Source organism: Juglans microcarpa x Juglans regia, chromosome 8D (genome assembly GCF_004785595.1).
Source record: "Juglans microcarpa x Juglans regia isolate MS1-56 chromosome 8D, Jm3101_v1.0, whole genome shotgun sequence".
Lineage (NCBI taxonomy): Eukaryota > Viridiplantae > Streptophyta > Magnoliopsida > Fagales > Juglandaceae > Juglans > Juglans microcarpa x Juglans regia.
In genome coordinates, this window is record NC_054608.1 from 27781348 (window position 1) to 27793891 (window position 12544).

Genomic DNA, 12544 nt, shown 5'->3' on the forward strand with positions numbered 1-12544 from the left:
GAAAGAATCAAAAGGCAATGGAGGAATTCATTAACGAGGTTACAAGCATTAGTAGGACCTCCCATGTCAACATTGTTACTCTTAGAGGCTTTTGCTTCGACAGTTCTAAAAGAGCTCTCATCTATGAGTTTATGCCTAATGGATCTCTCGAGTTCATATACAAAAAAACTCCACAAAAAATTGATCATCAATTGGGATGGGAAACATTATATATGATTGTAGTTGGCATAGCTTGAGGATTAGAGTACTTACATAGAGGTTGTAACACAACAATCTTGCATTTTGACATTAAGCCTCACAACATTCTTCTGGATTCGAACTTCTGTCCAAAGATTTCTGATTTTGGCCTTTCAAAAATATGCCCAAGAGAAAATAGTATCATATCAATGTTGGGTGCAAGAGGGACTGTGGGATATATAGCTCCGGAAGTATTTTGTAGAATTTTTGGAGGGGACTCTCATAAATATGATGTTTATAGCTATGGAATGATGGTTTTAGAAATGGTTGGGGGTACAAATAGAATAGATGATGAGACTGATCATACCAGTGAAACATACTTTCCACATTGGATATACAGGCACCTTGAGCTAGATAAAGAACTATGGATGCAAGGTATCATAAATGAAGAGGATGAACAAAATGTAAAGAAGATGATAATAGTGGGTTTGTGGTGCATACAGACCAACCCATCAAATCGGCCAACAATGAGTAGAGTTGTGGATATGCTGGAAGGAAGCCTCAACTCTTTGCAAATCCCACCGAAGCCTTTTTTGTCTTCCCCGTCACGATCTCTATGTGATTCTTTGACTGAAGTGGTTCTCCACTCTGATTCTATGATACCCGAAAAACCATATTTTCCTTAAAAAAATAAATCTAAATTCTTGGTAGGAACCGAGTATAATTTGTGTGACTTATAATATCATGTTTTAGCTTGTCAAAAGACCTTAATTACCATGGAAGACAACTATATTTGATTTGCCTCAAATATGCAGTAATATCCAGTGAATGGCTCCCATCATAAATTTATAAATTATAATTCTTTTGAGTCTCTTAGGATAGGCATATTGTCCAATGGATAGTTTTGTCAAATCCATTAGCATTACCATCTCACTATTATTCGCAATGCATCTCATCTCAACTCACTATCCAAATCAAACATTAAAATTAAAAATAATAATTCTTTTGCAAAAAAATTGTAGGGCCCAAGTATTTTATGAATTTTACTTCAATTCCATTACAATATTCATCTTTTGCCTCCAAACAAGAGAATAGAAATGCGGAATTCTGATTCTGCAAACTAAACAAAACAGACTTTACAAAATAGATAGGTATGCAATGTTGAGAAAAGTAGTTGATATTGCCATATGGCCCATATCCCATCTCAATGCAGGTTCACTAATAGGCTCGGGCAAAATCCTGAAAAAGTTGCTTGTTGTAGATGGTCCTCACCTCTCCAACTTATAGAAGTAGAATATTGTCTTAATGAAAATCTATTCATAAGCTTAGTTTGTTTCTTGCACACTCAATATATTATAGATGTAGAAACTTTACACATAAACTATATTAAAAAATGATGGGTGCTTTAGTTTTTTTTTTAAGTTATAATGGATCTCACTCTAAATGGTGTGTTAACACACCAGCTTACGTGTAGCAAAACTCTTATCTTATTGATCTTTCGTAAATTTGGACAAGGTTTTCTGTTAAAAAATAATAAAAACATCCTTACCTGGGCTTCGTGGGGGTTAACGGCGGCACGAACGGAGGTGATATTGGTGGGGTGAGGTCGCCGACGGCTGGGGAAGCTAGCGGGCTGGGCGGTGAAGGCCACCGCCGGCTCACGGCGGCGCTGGCGTGAAAGTGGCCCGCGGCTTCGTGGGCTGCGTGCGGGCTACCGGCGGCGAGGTAGGGGCTGGGATTTGGGGGGTGAGGTCGCTGGAGGGAGGGGGAGCTGGTCGGCTGGGCAGTGTCGCGCACGGCAGCGCGACGGCGGCGGGCTGGGGGAGAGGAAGAACGGACGGAGAGAGAGGGAGGGAGAGGGAGTTGCGCGCACGGGGGAGGGGAGAAATAAGGAAGAAAAGAAAAAAGAAAAGAAAGAAAAGAAAAGAAAAGGAGAGGAAGAAAAATTGAGGGAAAAGAAATGAGGTCCAATCCTCATAACTTGGGTCACAAAAATGATCCAACGGAGATGATTTTAAAACCACAAGTTAAATAAAATAATTTAAACGTAATGGTAAAGTCAAATTGAAATAATTAAATCCCACAGTAATTAATTTAAATATTAAAAGTAATTTAAATGCATAACAATAAATAAATATTTGGAAAGCACATAAAAATAATTTTCACCAAATTAAAATCATAGAAATAAACTTACTAAAAATCCAACCAATTTTAAAATAAGAGGATAAATTTTTGAACAATAAAAAATAATCATTCAGTAAAAATACACTAAAATACGGGGTGTTACAATATATATATATATATATGTATATATTTCTAATCCACACTCACGAAACTATAATGTATTCAAACCTGTCCTAACATAATCCACACGACTCCAAACAATTACATAAATTAGGGAGACAGCTTGAATTTTGTATGGTGATTGTAGTACTCTTAGAATAAAGAATAATCTTCTCCTTAATACTATATTTTTCTCTACTTTTCCCTATTTGTTTATTTATTTATTGTCTTCTTCGTTTAATTATCCACCATTGATTTCGATATTTAATTTTAATCTTTCTTAGTTGAGATTTTGTTTTTAATCGAATTATATGATAATGTACATATCTAGAGTACTGATAAACACAATATTAATTAAATGCTCATGTGAGACATACATTGCCTTACAATTTTATACGAGTAAGTTACATATTATGTTTATGGCTCATTTATTATTCGAACAAACTCAAACTTATTCATGACTTGATGACCACATTTATTATTAGAGTAAACTCAATAACAACTGCCATCCACATTTTAAGCTTTATTTCCCCACCCCCTCTTATGATTCAACTATAAATAGTGTCGTTTCTTATGAACCCTAACACATATTGCACCATACCGGCCTCTATATCTCTAATTTATAATTGTCGATTATCAAATCTCTATCTCTCTCCCTCTCCCTCTCTCTCTCTCTCTCTCTCTCAAATTCTATGAAAGCGAATAGCACCTAAGCTTGATGCAAATATACCAAAAAAGAAGATATCTATGGTTGATTCTACGAAGAGTAGATTCGCCCTAAAAATCATTGTGAAACTAGAGTGGGGATCTCCAAAATTGCATCGGTGTGGGCTCTCATCGATGTCATTCATCTGATGACTGCATTATCCTGCCCGCACTCCTTTGTCCTTTTCATCGTTACGCTTTGTTTGGATCCAAACTATGGTCAAGGTATCTGATCTTCCACTTAGTCTCATCACAAATTGCATTTGATTATATTAATCAGGAGTTTCGTTTTGTAATTATTCATTTCCTTTTTTTATTGAATTTTTTTATTTGAGTTAAATGACTTATGGATTGGATTTACCAAATCATGTTTACCCTTTTTTTTTTTGTTTTGACAAATTTCGATTTCTAAGTCGAACTCCACTCCAACATGACCAAGTGTATAGAACCAAGCCAAAGTCGGCTTGGACTCAGAGTTAGAGTTGGAGACAAATCTAGCAGTACCAAATTTTGGATGCGGCCAAATAGTTAAAAACATTATTTAAATGTTTTGCTGGTGAAGAAATACATCCTATAGGGTTTGAGATTGATGAAGCTTACTCGGAGAACAAAAAAACAAATTTCTCATAATAAAACACAAGGCTAAATAGATTGGATGAATAAATAAAGGAGGAAAAGAAAGATTTTAGATACTCTATTTGACTCGGATCCTTGCCTATTTTTAATGTTATTGTAATTGCAACTCTTATAAGAACATATAAACTCCATAGGCTTGAAACTATGCTTAAAAAATCCAATACGCTTTATGGGTATAATATATATATACACACACATTTAATAACACATTAATTAGGATTCATTAATATGGATATTATACAATTAATACAACTTAAAATATCATTTATGACATAATTTAACATGAGGGGTCCTTGATAGAGGCTATATATATATATATATATATATATATATATATATATATGTGGCACACAAACTCTCAAAGGTCATACAAACAACATGAATTAAGCGAATGGAGATAAACTTTAGTCGAACAATGGATTATCAAAAATGTTATATGGAGAATGGATTCTCTTTATAGTTTTCTGGTAATCCATTGATTCGATTAAAGTGATGTATTCCACAAATATATATCTATATAGAGTAGCAAATAGATTGGTTTTTCTCTTTATCAATTAGAGTTCCATGTCAATAGATGATATAGAGTTATGAGAGTTTTAACAACTCTTATAATTGGATTTATAGGCGATCAATGATCCGAGTCAAAGATAACAACTAAATCTTTATTTTCCTTCATTTATTTATCTTTTACTTCGATCTTGTGTTTCTTGAAAAATTTGTTTAATTTTGTGGGTAAGCTCCAGCTATCTCACACTCCATAGGGTTTTTCTTCTTCACTTGCACAACACTTGAATGCAATCTTTAACTATGTATCTAGCGGCTTCATTGATTTTTTTATAGTAAATTTTATGATTTTCTTTCACTTGTGATTAGAATTGATATTCACTTTTTATGCATATATAATATCTGTGACGGTGCTCACGCCCTTTTGTATGGTTGCGTGAAACTCCAATATTGTGAGATGGTATGGCATGATGTGAAGCATATTCCAAAGTACTACTGAGCTTGTTGTGGCTCAGAGACAAGGGATTTTGCATGAAGTTCTTGATTTTTGGGCATTGATTCCGATACTCTCTCAAGAAACGTGTAGACGTGCATGCTCGATCGAAGACTTTGAATGAACCAAAGGCAAGAATAACAGTATAGACAGCCAAGGCAGAAGGGGGGATTAGGATCCACATGATTCAATTTCCTCCAAAGTTGTCGTTTGAATGATCCCCTTCCTAAACATAATCGTTTGAATGATCCCTATTGATAATTTTTAGAATCACCATGCATATGGGCTTCGGCTGCATTAATGCAATTTATAAGGTGTATATATGTAAAATAGAATTTCTTATAAACATATGCAAAAACAAAGGATTATACGTTCGAAATTCTTTGAAGTCAGTTGTTTTTTTATCTACTACGCTTTTCCTATTTTATTTGAAGAGGCTTGGCTACTGTAAGAAGTCCGAATCCCACTACAAGAAACAGAGCCTTTCCAGCTTGGCGCCAAAAATCCCCGGGAATAACCTATAAAATCGCTGCAAATACTTTTTCCAAACAATTTTTACTATACCGCACGTTCGTCGCAATTGTCTACTCAATTATAAGTTACTCTAGCGAAATTTTGAACATAACTGACTACGGGTTGGCTAAACAATAGACTAACAAAAGAGAGCTCAAGAAAGAATAGCCAGCCATCGGACTAACAAAAGAGATCTCAAGGAAGAATTTCTTGACTTTTACAATATAACAAAAGAGATCAAGGATATGGTGATTTATCATTACAAGCCTTTACCATGTAAATGATTTTTTATTTTCAAATATAGTATATAGAGATCATGTCAACATTCTACAATTAGTAAAGTTTTTACTAAGAATGGACATTAATATATCGCATAAATACTATTTAGAAGGATTTTTTTTTTTTTTTTGGTCATAATTGTTCTTGTAAAAGGTCAATATTATCATAATAGTAAGTGAAATGGATGAAAACGAAAAATAGAAAGTTTTTCCTATATTTCAAGATCTCATTAGTAATAAGCATTGATGGGGGTAATAAGCATTAATGTAAAACACCTTTGTACATGTTTCTCCATCTTTTTGTCATTAATTGCATTTAATTTGCTTCATTATACTTTATTGAAGGGAAGTTAATGTCGTGGGACATTAATTCTAAGAATTTCTCTCTTAATTGTTTATTTATTCGTTGTCTACTTTATTTAACTCAAAGATCCAACTCTAGATTTTCAAATAACCATCTTCCTTATTTACTTCTCCACATTAACTCCAATATTGAAATCTAAGTTTTATAACAAGAAATTTCTAGGAAAGTCAAGTTCTCGATCGAACTGGAGCTAGAGACAACCCCAATGCACAAAGCACCTTATAGGATAGCCTCATCAGAGCTAAAGGAGTAAAAAATTCCAAGTGCAAGAACTATTGGCAAAGAGATTTATTAGACCTAGCTCATCACCTTGGGGAGTGCCGATACTTTTCATGAAGAAGAAAGACAGAACCTTTAGAATGAGTATCGACTACTGAGAGCTTAACAAGGTAACCATAAAGAATATGTTTCTCTTGCCTAAAAGAGATGACTTTTTCGATCACTTACAGGAGCCTCAATATTTTTTAAAATTGATCTTAGGTCTAGGTATCACTAGTTGAAGACTAGGGAGAGTGACATGTCAAAGACTGCCTTTAGGACAAGGAATGGACACTTCGAATGCACGGTATATATGAACCACAAGAGTTTGAAACATCTAAGATTAATATGAGACAAATGTGATGGCTAGTGACCATAAGCGACTATCATTGTGAGATCAAGTACCATCCGGGGAAAGTTAATTTGGTCGCTGATGCCTTAAGTTGAAAGTCCCGGGTGGAGGAAGCAAGTGGGTCTTCGGATGTGGACTCTCTCCTCAATGGAATGAGTAGATTACTAGTAGAAAGCTCACAACAAGGAGAAGTCCTCAACTCTATGCAGGAGATAAAGGCAACAGACTATGAAAAATTAAAGGAACAACAGAGATAAGACCCAAAGTTATTGGCAAGTATGCAACTTTACTATGTAAGGGTCAAAGGGTGATGCCTACAAACTCAAAAAGGATACTCGTTGAAACTCATTCATCTTTGTACTGGGATTTGAAAAGACTTTCTGGTGGGAATGAATAAAGCAGGACATCATCCACTTCATTGAAAGATGCTCCACGTGCAGGCAGGTAAAAGTCGAGCACCAAAGACCCGCTGGAAGGTTACAATCCCTACTTATTCCAAAATGGAAATGGGATGACATAACCATGGACTTTATAGTCAAGTTACCAAGGACCCCAAGCGAAAAGAACGCAGTATGGGTGATAGTAGACCAATGAACTCAATTATATGTTAAGAAAATAGTCAGACTACATGACATTCCTAGGACCAAAGTATCGGATTGGGATCCAAGGTTTACTCCCCATTTCTGAAAAATTCTACAAGTAGCAATGGGCACTAAGCTAAGATTCAGTTGTGCTTATCACCTCCAGATGGATGGACTTGGAGTGAACCATCCAAACACTGAAGGATATGTTAAGGGCTTGTGTGTTGGACTTCAAGGGCACTTGCGAGAACCATATATCACTCATAAAATTCGCCTATAACAATGGCTATTAGGCGACTAGTGAAAATAGGGGGAAAAGGAAGAGATGGATGCAAGGAAGGAAATGGAAGGTAATGATGTGAGATTTCTCGCAAAGAAGAAGGGACCTCAGGTTGAAAAGGAAGGTAATGATGAATCATTTCTTGGGAATACAAAAGGGTGATAGCACTGTCAATGCTCGACTTCAAAACATGAGAGTAAAGAACACGGGAACAATTAAAAGTAACGTGGGCCACATGATCGGGAACTTTCAAAATCTGTCAATATAATCCTCAACTAGGCCCAAGATAATGAGGAGGCCCAGTGGAGCAAGGCTCTCTTGACCTTAGCCAATATTGATTGTTTCCTTGTCGTGCTTGATTGTTCTCACATCAAGGGTTGCAAATTGAAGGTCGTGGCACCTTCCTTCAAGAAACGACCTGCCTTCCCACCTTCTAAAACCCCTAAGAAAAGTCCCCACCCAACTGAGGGCAAGGCGCCCATCACTTCTCCTCCTCAAAATGTTGTTGAGCCAGGTCCTGTTGTGGATTCTGGTGTTGATTTGGCTGCTGGCCATTTCTCGCCCATTGTTTCCCCCACTCGCAGGTCGTCGCATGCATCTCTAGGACTTAGTGATCTTGATGGGCTTATGGGTCAAGCACTAGCTGACCTAGTCACAACGTTCCATTTCGATCTTCCTTCCAAGGAATTGGATTTGGGTGGAACCCCTCTTTCAAGTTTCCCACCATCCCTTATTCGAGCTCACTGCCAAGCAGTGGCCAGGGCGGGGTGGACATATTTGATGCCTTCTCTTTGGGTGTCACTGGGCTATAGCTCTTGAGATTGCCCCATTTTTTTAAGGTGACGCCCAGAGTAACATGGCGGCACCAACTGTGGTGGACCGTGGTCATGCACACCACAAAGATCAAGACTGTCCCAAGTTCATTTCCATTCCTTCTGTCTTCCTTTTCTTTTGGGGGTGATGTGGAACCCTCCCCCATAGGGGACGGAGTGGATGGGGGGCCTAACCCTTCCACCAGCATTGTTTCTATTATCCCAATATAGAAGGGCGTCTCAGTCCCCAAAGGGGAAGTTCCACTTGCCTTCTCTTTGCCCCTAGTACAATTCTTGGGAAGGCCCCATGTTGACAGGCCACGGGCAGTAGGGAGGGGGCATGAAGGGCCTTCTTATCCGCCACCCCCTTCTCGGGGTGAAGTATTCATGGAGATGATCCACCGATTAAGGAGCTACTTGTCCTCGATATGATGCTGCTTGTTTGTTTCCGTTGTCTTTTGTGTGGATACCCTCTTCCTTACTGTGTCCTTGTGTTTTGTAGGGCGTGGACGACCTGGCTACTTGGATTGTGGTTGATCGTGCTAAGCTAGAGATAGAGGTGCGTGCCACGCACATGTTTGCTTTTTGGGCTAAGAAGGAATTTGCTCAGCCTGAGGCCGAAAAGGCTAGGGGGAATCCATCATTGAGCAGTCATATGGGTATATCTACTCTAGAGAATGACCTCGAGGTTCTTCGTGACGAGGAATTTGAGCTCCGTAGCAAGCTAATTCATGCCAAGTCCACCAATGCTCGTAATAACTTTGCATTGCAATTGGTGGAGTCTGAGCGGGACTCAGCCCACACCCAGTTGTCCTGTGTGAGCAAAGAGTTAAAGTCTTCTCAACAAGGGTTGGCTAGCTCCAAGCAATGATGCTTAGAGCTCTCCTAGGCATTGTTCTTGTCAGAGGAAGCCCACAGGCAACTTGGCCTTGAGCTTTCGAAGGCGAGGGGATCCTATGAGGAGTTGCACAACAGGCATACTGCCTACAAAAAGGACAGAGAGCAGGTGGATGCCAACTAGGATAAAGTAAACAACTCTTTGTTGCACTTGGTGTGAAAGTGAAAGAGCAGGGGAAGTGGTTGTTAGATTTGGAATCAAAGTTCGGCTTTTTCGAGAAGTGAATTGGTTCGCCTGTCTCCACAGTTCATGGCAACTAGGGCCGTCTGCGATCGGGCCTTTGATTATGGATATAGGGCTGGTGTGGCTTGTTTACAATTGCATCTGCTGGTGAACCCTCGGACAGACTTGAGGCGGCTGGATCTTGTATCCTTCAAACCTGACGAGATTTCGTGCTAGTTCGGGGATGCTTTAGGCCGCCATACCATGTCTGACGCCTTCTTGCTCGTGCCCTCACCATCGAGGTCTCCTACGGCTCCCCCTCATAAGAAACTTGTTTTTTTTGTCTATCTATTTTATTTTGGTATATTTGGACAATGTATTGGACAAACTAGCTTTCCTGTGATAGATGATCATTTGTTTGGGGTTTGGTTATGCTTTTCCATTTGTTGCTTTGGTTCTTTTTTAGCCTTATTTTCGCGTTTTTGGGAAGTAATTGATGGTCGTGAGGTCTTTTGACCTTTATACCCATTCCACCCCGATTATTTGGACTCGACTTTGGTGATTTAAGAGGGATCGATGGGTCTTTTGTCCTCCACGCCGATTCCGCTGTGAGTCTTTAGACTCAACTTTGGTAGTTTAATAGGGGTCATGAGGTCTTTTGACCTCTCGTCCATTCTAACGTAAGTCTTTGGACTCAACTTTGGTGGTTTAGGGGGGTCGTGAGGTCTTTTAACCTCCACGCCGATTCCACTGCAAGCCTTTAGACTCAACTTTGGTGGTTTAAGAGGGATTGTGGGGTCTTTCGAACTCTACTTCCATTCCATCATGAGTTTTTGGACTCGACTTTGGCTATTTAAGGGGATTGTGGGGTCTTTTGACCTCCTGCCCATTCCACCGCGAGTCTTTGGACTAGACTTTGGTGGTTTAAGGGGGGTCGTAAGGCCTTTTGACCTCCAAGCACATTCCACCATGAGCCTTTAGTCTTGGCTTTGGTGGTTTAAGTGGGGTCGTGGGATCTTTTGACCTCTAAGCCCATTCCACCACGAGTTTTTGGACTCGACTTTAATGGTTTAAAGGGGGTCGTGGGGTATTTTAACCTCTACACATCTTTCACAGAGATTATACACACGAATTAAGAAAATAACCACTTTTATTGATCATACTTTATTAAGTACATCTATAATATTAGGGATAAAACTTCTTTAGATGCTCAGCATTCTAGGGATGTTACAACTTTTTTCCTCATACATAAGATTTGATTATATCTAAATCTCATTTGAACTAACTATTTGTGGTTTTTGGTTCTCGAAACTCTTCTTAATGAGGAGGTGTGAAACACGTCATGTATCTCCTCATATTCTGCTGGCAATGCAACTCTACATGCTATTGGGCCTATCATTTCCATTATCTGGTAGGGCCAAATATATCTTAAACTCAATTTTTTCTTATTTCCAAACCTCTTCATGCTCTTCATAGGTGACACCTTGATATACACTTAATCACTCTGTTCAAAGGTTAAGTCTCTTCTCCTTGTATGAACATAGCTCTTTTGCGACTCTAAGTTGTCATTATTTTGTCCCGTAAAATTTTGAGTTGATCTTTCATTTTTGAAGTAGCTTTAGTCCAATGAGTTTACCTTCTTCAAATTCATCCCAACAAAGAGGTGCTCTACACTTTCTCCTATACAAAACGTAGTAAGAGGCCATTTGAATAGACTCACTTTCTCCAACTTTCTTTCCAGCGACCTCTCTCTATCTCTAATATTTTCCCTTTCAAGACTCGCTGCCATGGCTCAATTAATATTGACGGAGGCCAAGAGAGCCTCACTCCACTGGGCCTCCTCATTATCTTGGGCCTAGTTGAGGATTATATCGACATATTTTGTAAGTTTCCTATCGTGTGGCCCACGTTACTTTTAACTGTTCCTGTATTCTTTACTCCAGTGTTTTGAAGTCTTGCGTTGACGGCACTATCACCCTTTTGTATTCCCAAGAAATGATTCATCATTACCATCCTTTTTTACCCAACGTCCCTTCTTCTTTGCAAGAAATATCTCATCATTACCTTCCATTTCCTTCCTTGCATCCATCTCTTCCTTTTCCCCCCATTTTCACTAGACTCACTTTCTCTAGTAACCTTTCTCTATCTCTAATCTTTTCCCTTTCAAGACTCGCTGCCATGGCTCAATGCTGTTCTCGTCACACTCCCAATCGAGTTCCTTCCCAAACCCCACCTAGGGTTTCTTCCTCCTCCCTGCTAATGTCATCTGCTGGAAAAACCATTCCTTTCTTCAAAGGCTTCAACTGGCGTTCCTCCCTCAACGCTAGGGATTTAATGAGACTGAGGGTTTCCCATTGCATTCCGGATTTTGTGGTCCTTGATCTCCCTTATGAGGGTGCTATTGACAATGAGGGTTTTGTCGGGAGAGTCGCCTTGCCCGTTTGTGCCCTGACGCATAGTTTATGCCTCCCTTGTTGTCGCCTTGTGCGCGATGTTCTCAACCTGTTGGGATTAGCTCCTGCACAACTTCATTCACATGCTTGGTGGGTGCTTCTATGTTCTTGCATAGTGTTCCGTATGGTTCTTGAACCTCTTCAGTTGGAGTATCTTGACTTAACCGCTCGTGAGTTCTTGTCTTTCTCTATTCTGTTAAACGCTTGCCAGGTAACCATCTGCAGCTTTGCCTTCATTCTCAGCGTTCGGCGCAATTTGAGAGTCATCATTCTAATGCCAAACAATAGCAAAAGAAATTTTTCCTTATTTCTAGTTGAGATTGGGAATTCCTAGCCTCTAAGGCTGAGAGACGAGACTTCCTTATTTGGGCCAATTGTGGAAGGGTTCCCGATGATAAGAAAATCATTATCGATTTGACCAATTGAAAACATCCAGCAGGGTAAGAGGGAGAATTGGGGAGAATCATCCTAGGAATTCTCCACGTGCTCCCAAACAGCAAGGTAAGGAGAAAACAAATCAATAAATTTCCCACGTGTTGGCACAAAAGAAATTAGCGAGGTAACTAAAACGGTTATTTGTGCCCCAAAAGAAGTAAGCCTTTGTAATAGAAAGCCTAAGCCTGAGGGTTAACAAATCAATTCCAATAATCCAGTAAGGCTGCAAGGCCCAATATTTAACCAACAGGCACATGAGAGATAAGGTGATAAGGAGATAATGCCTTCACCGTTACTAGGAAGGTTATCTTATTGGATCATTTGAAATTACAAGGATTAGCTTGGCTATTAGTTTGTTCC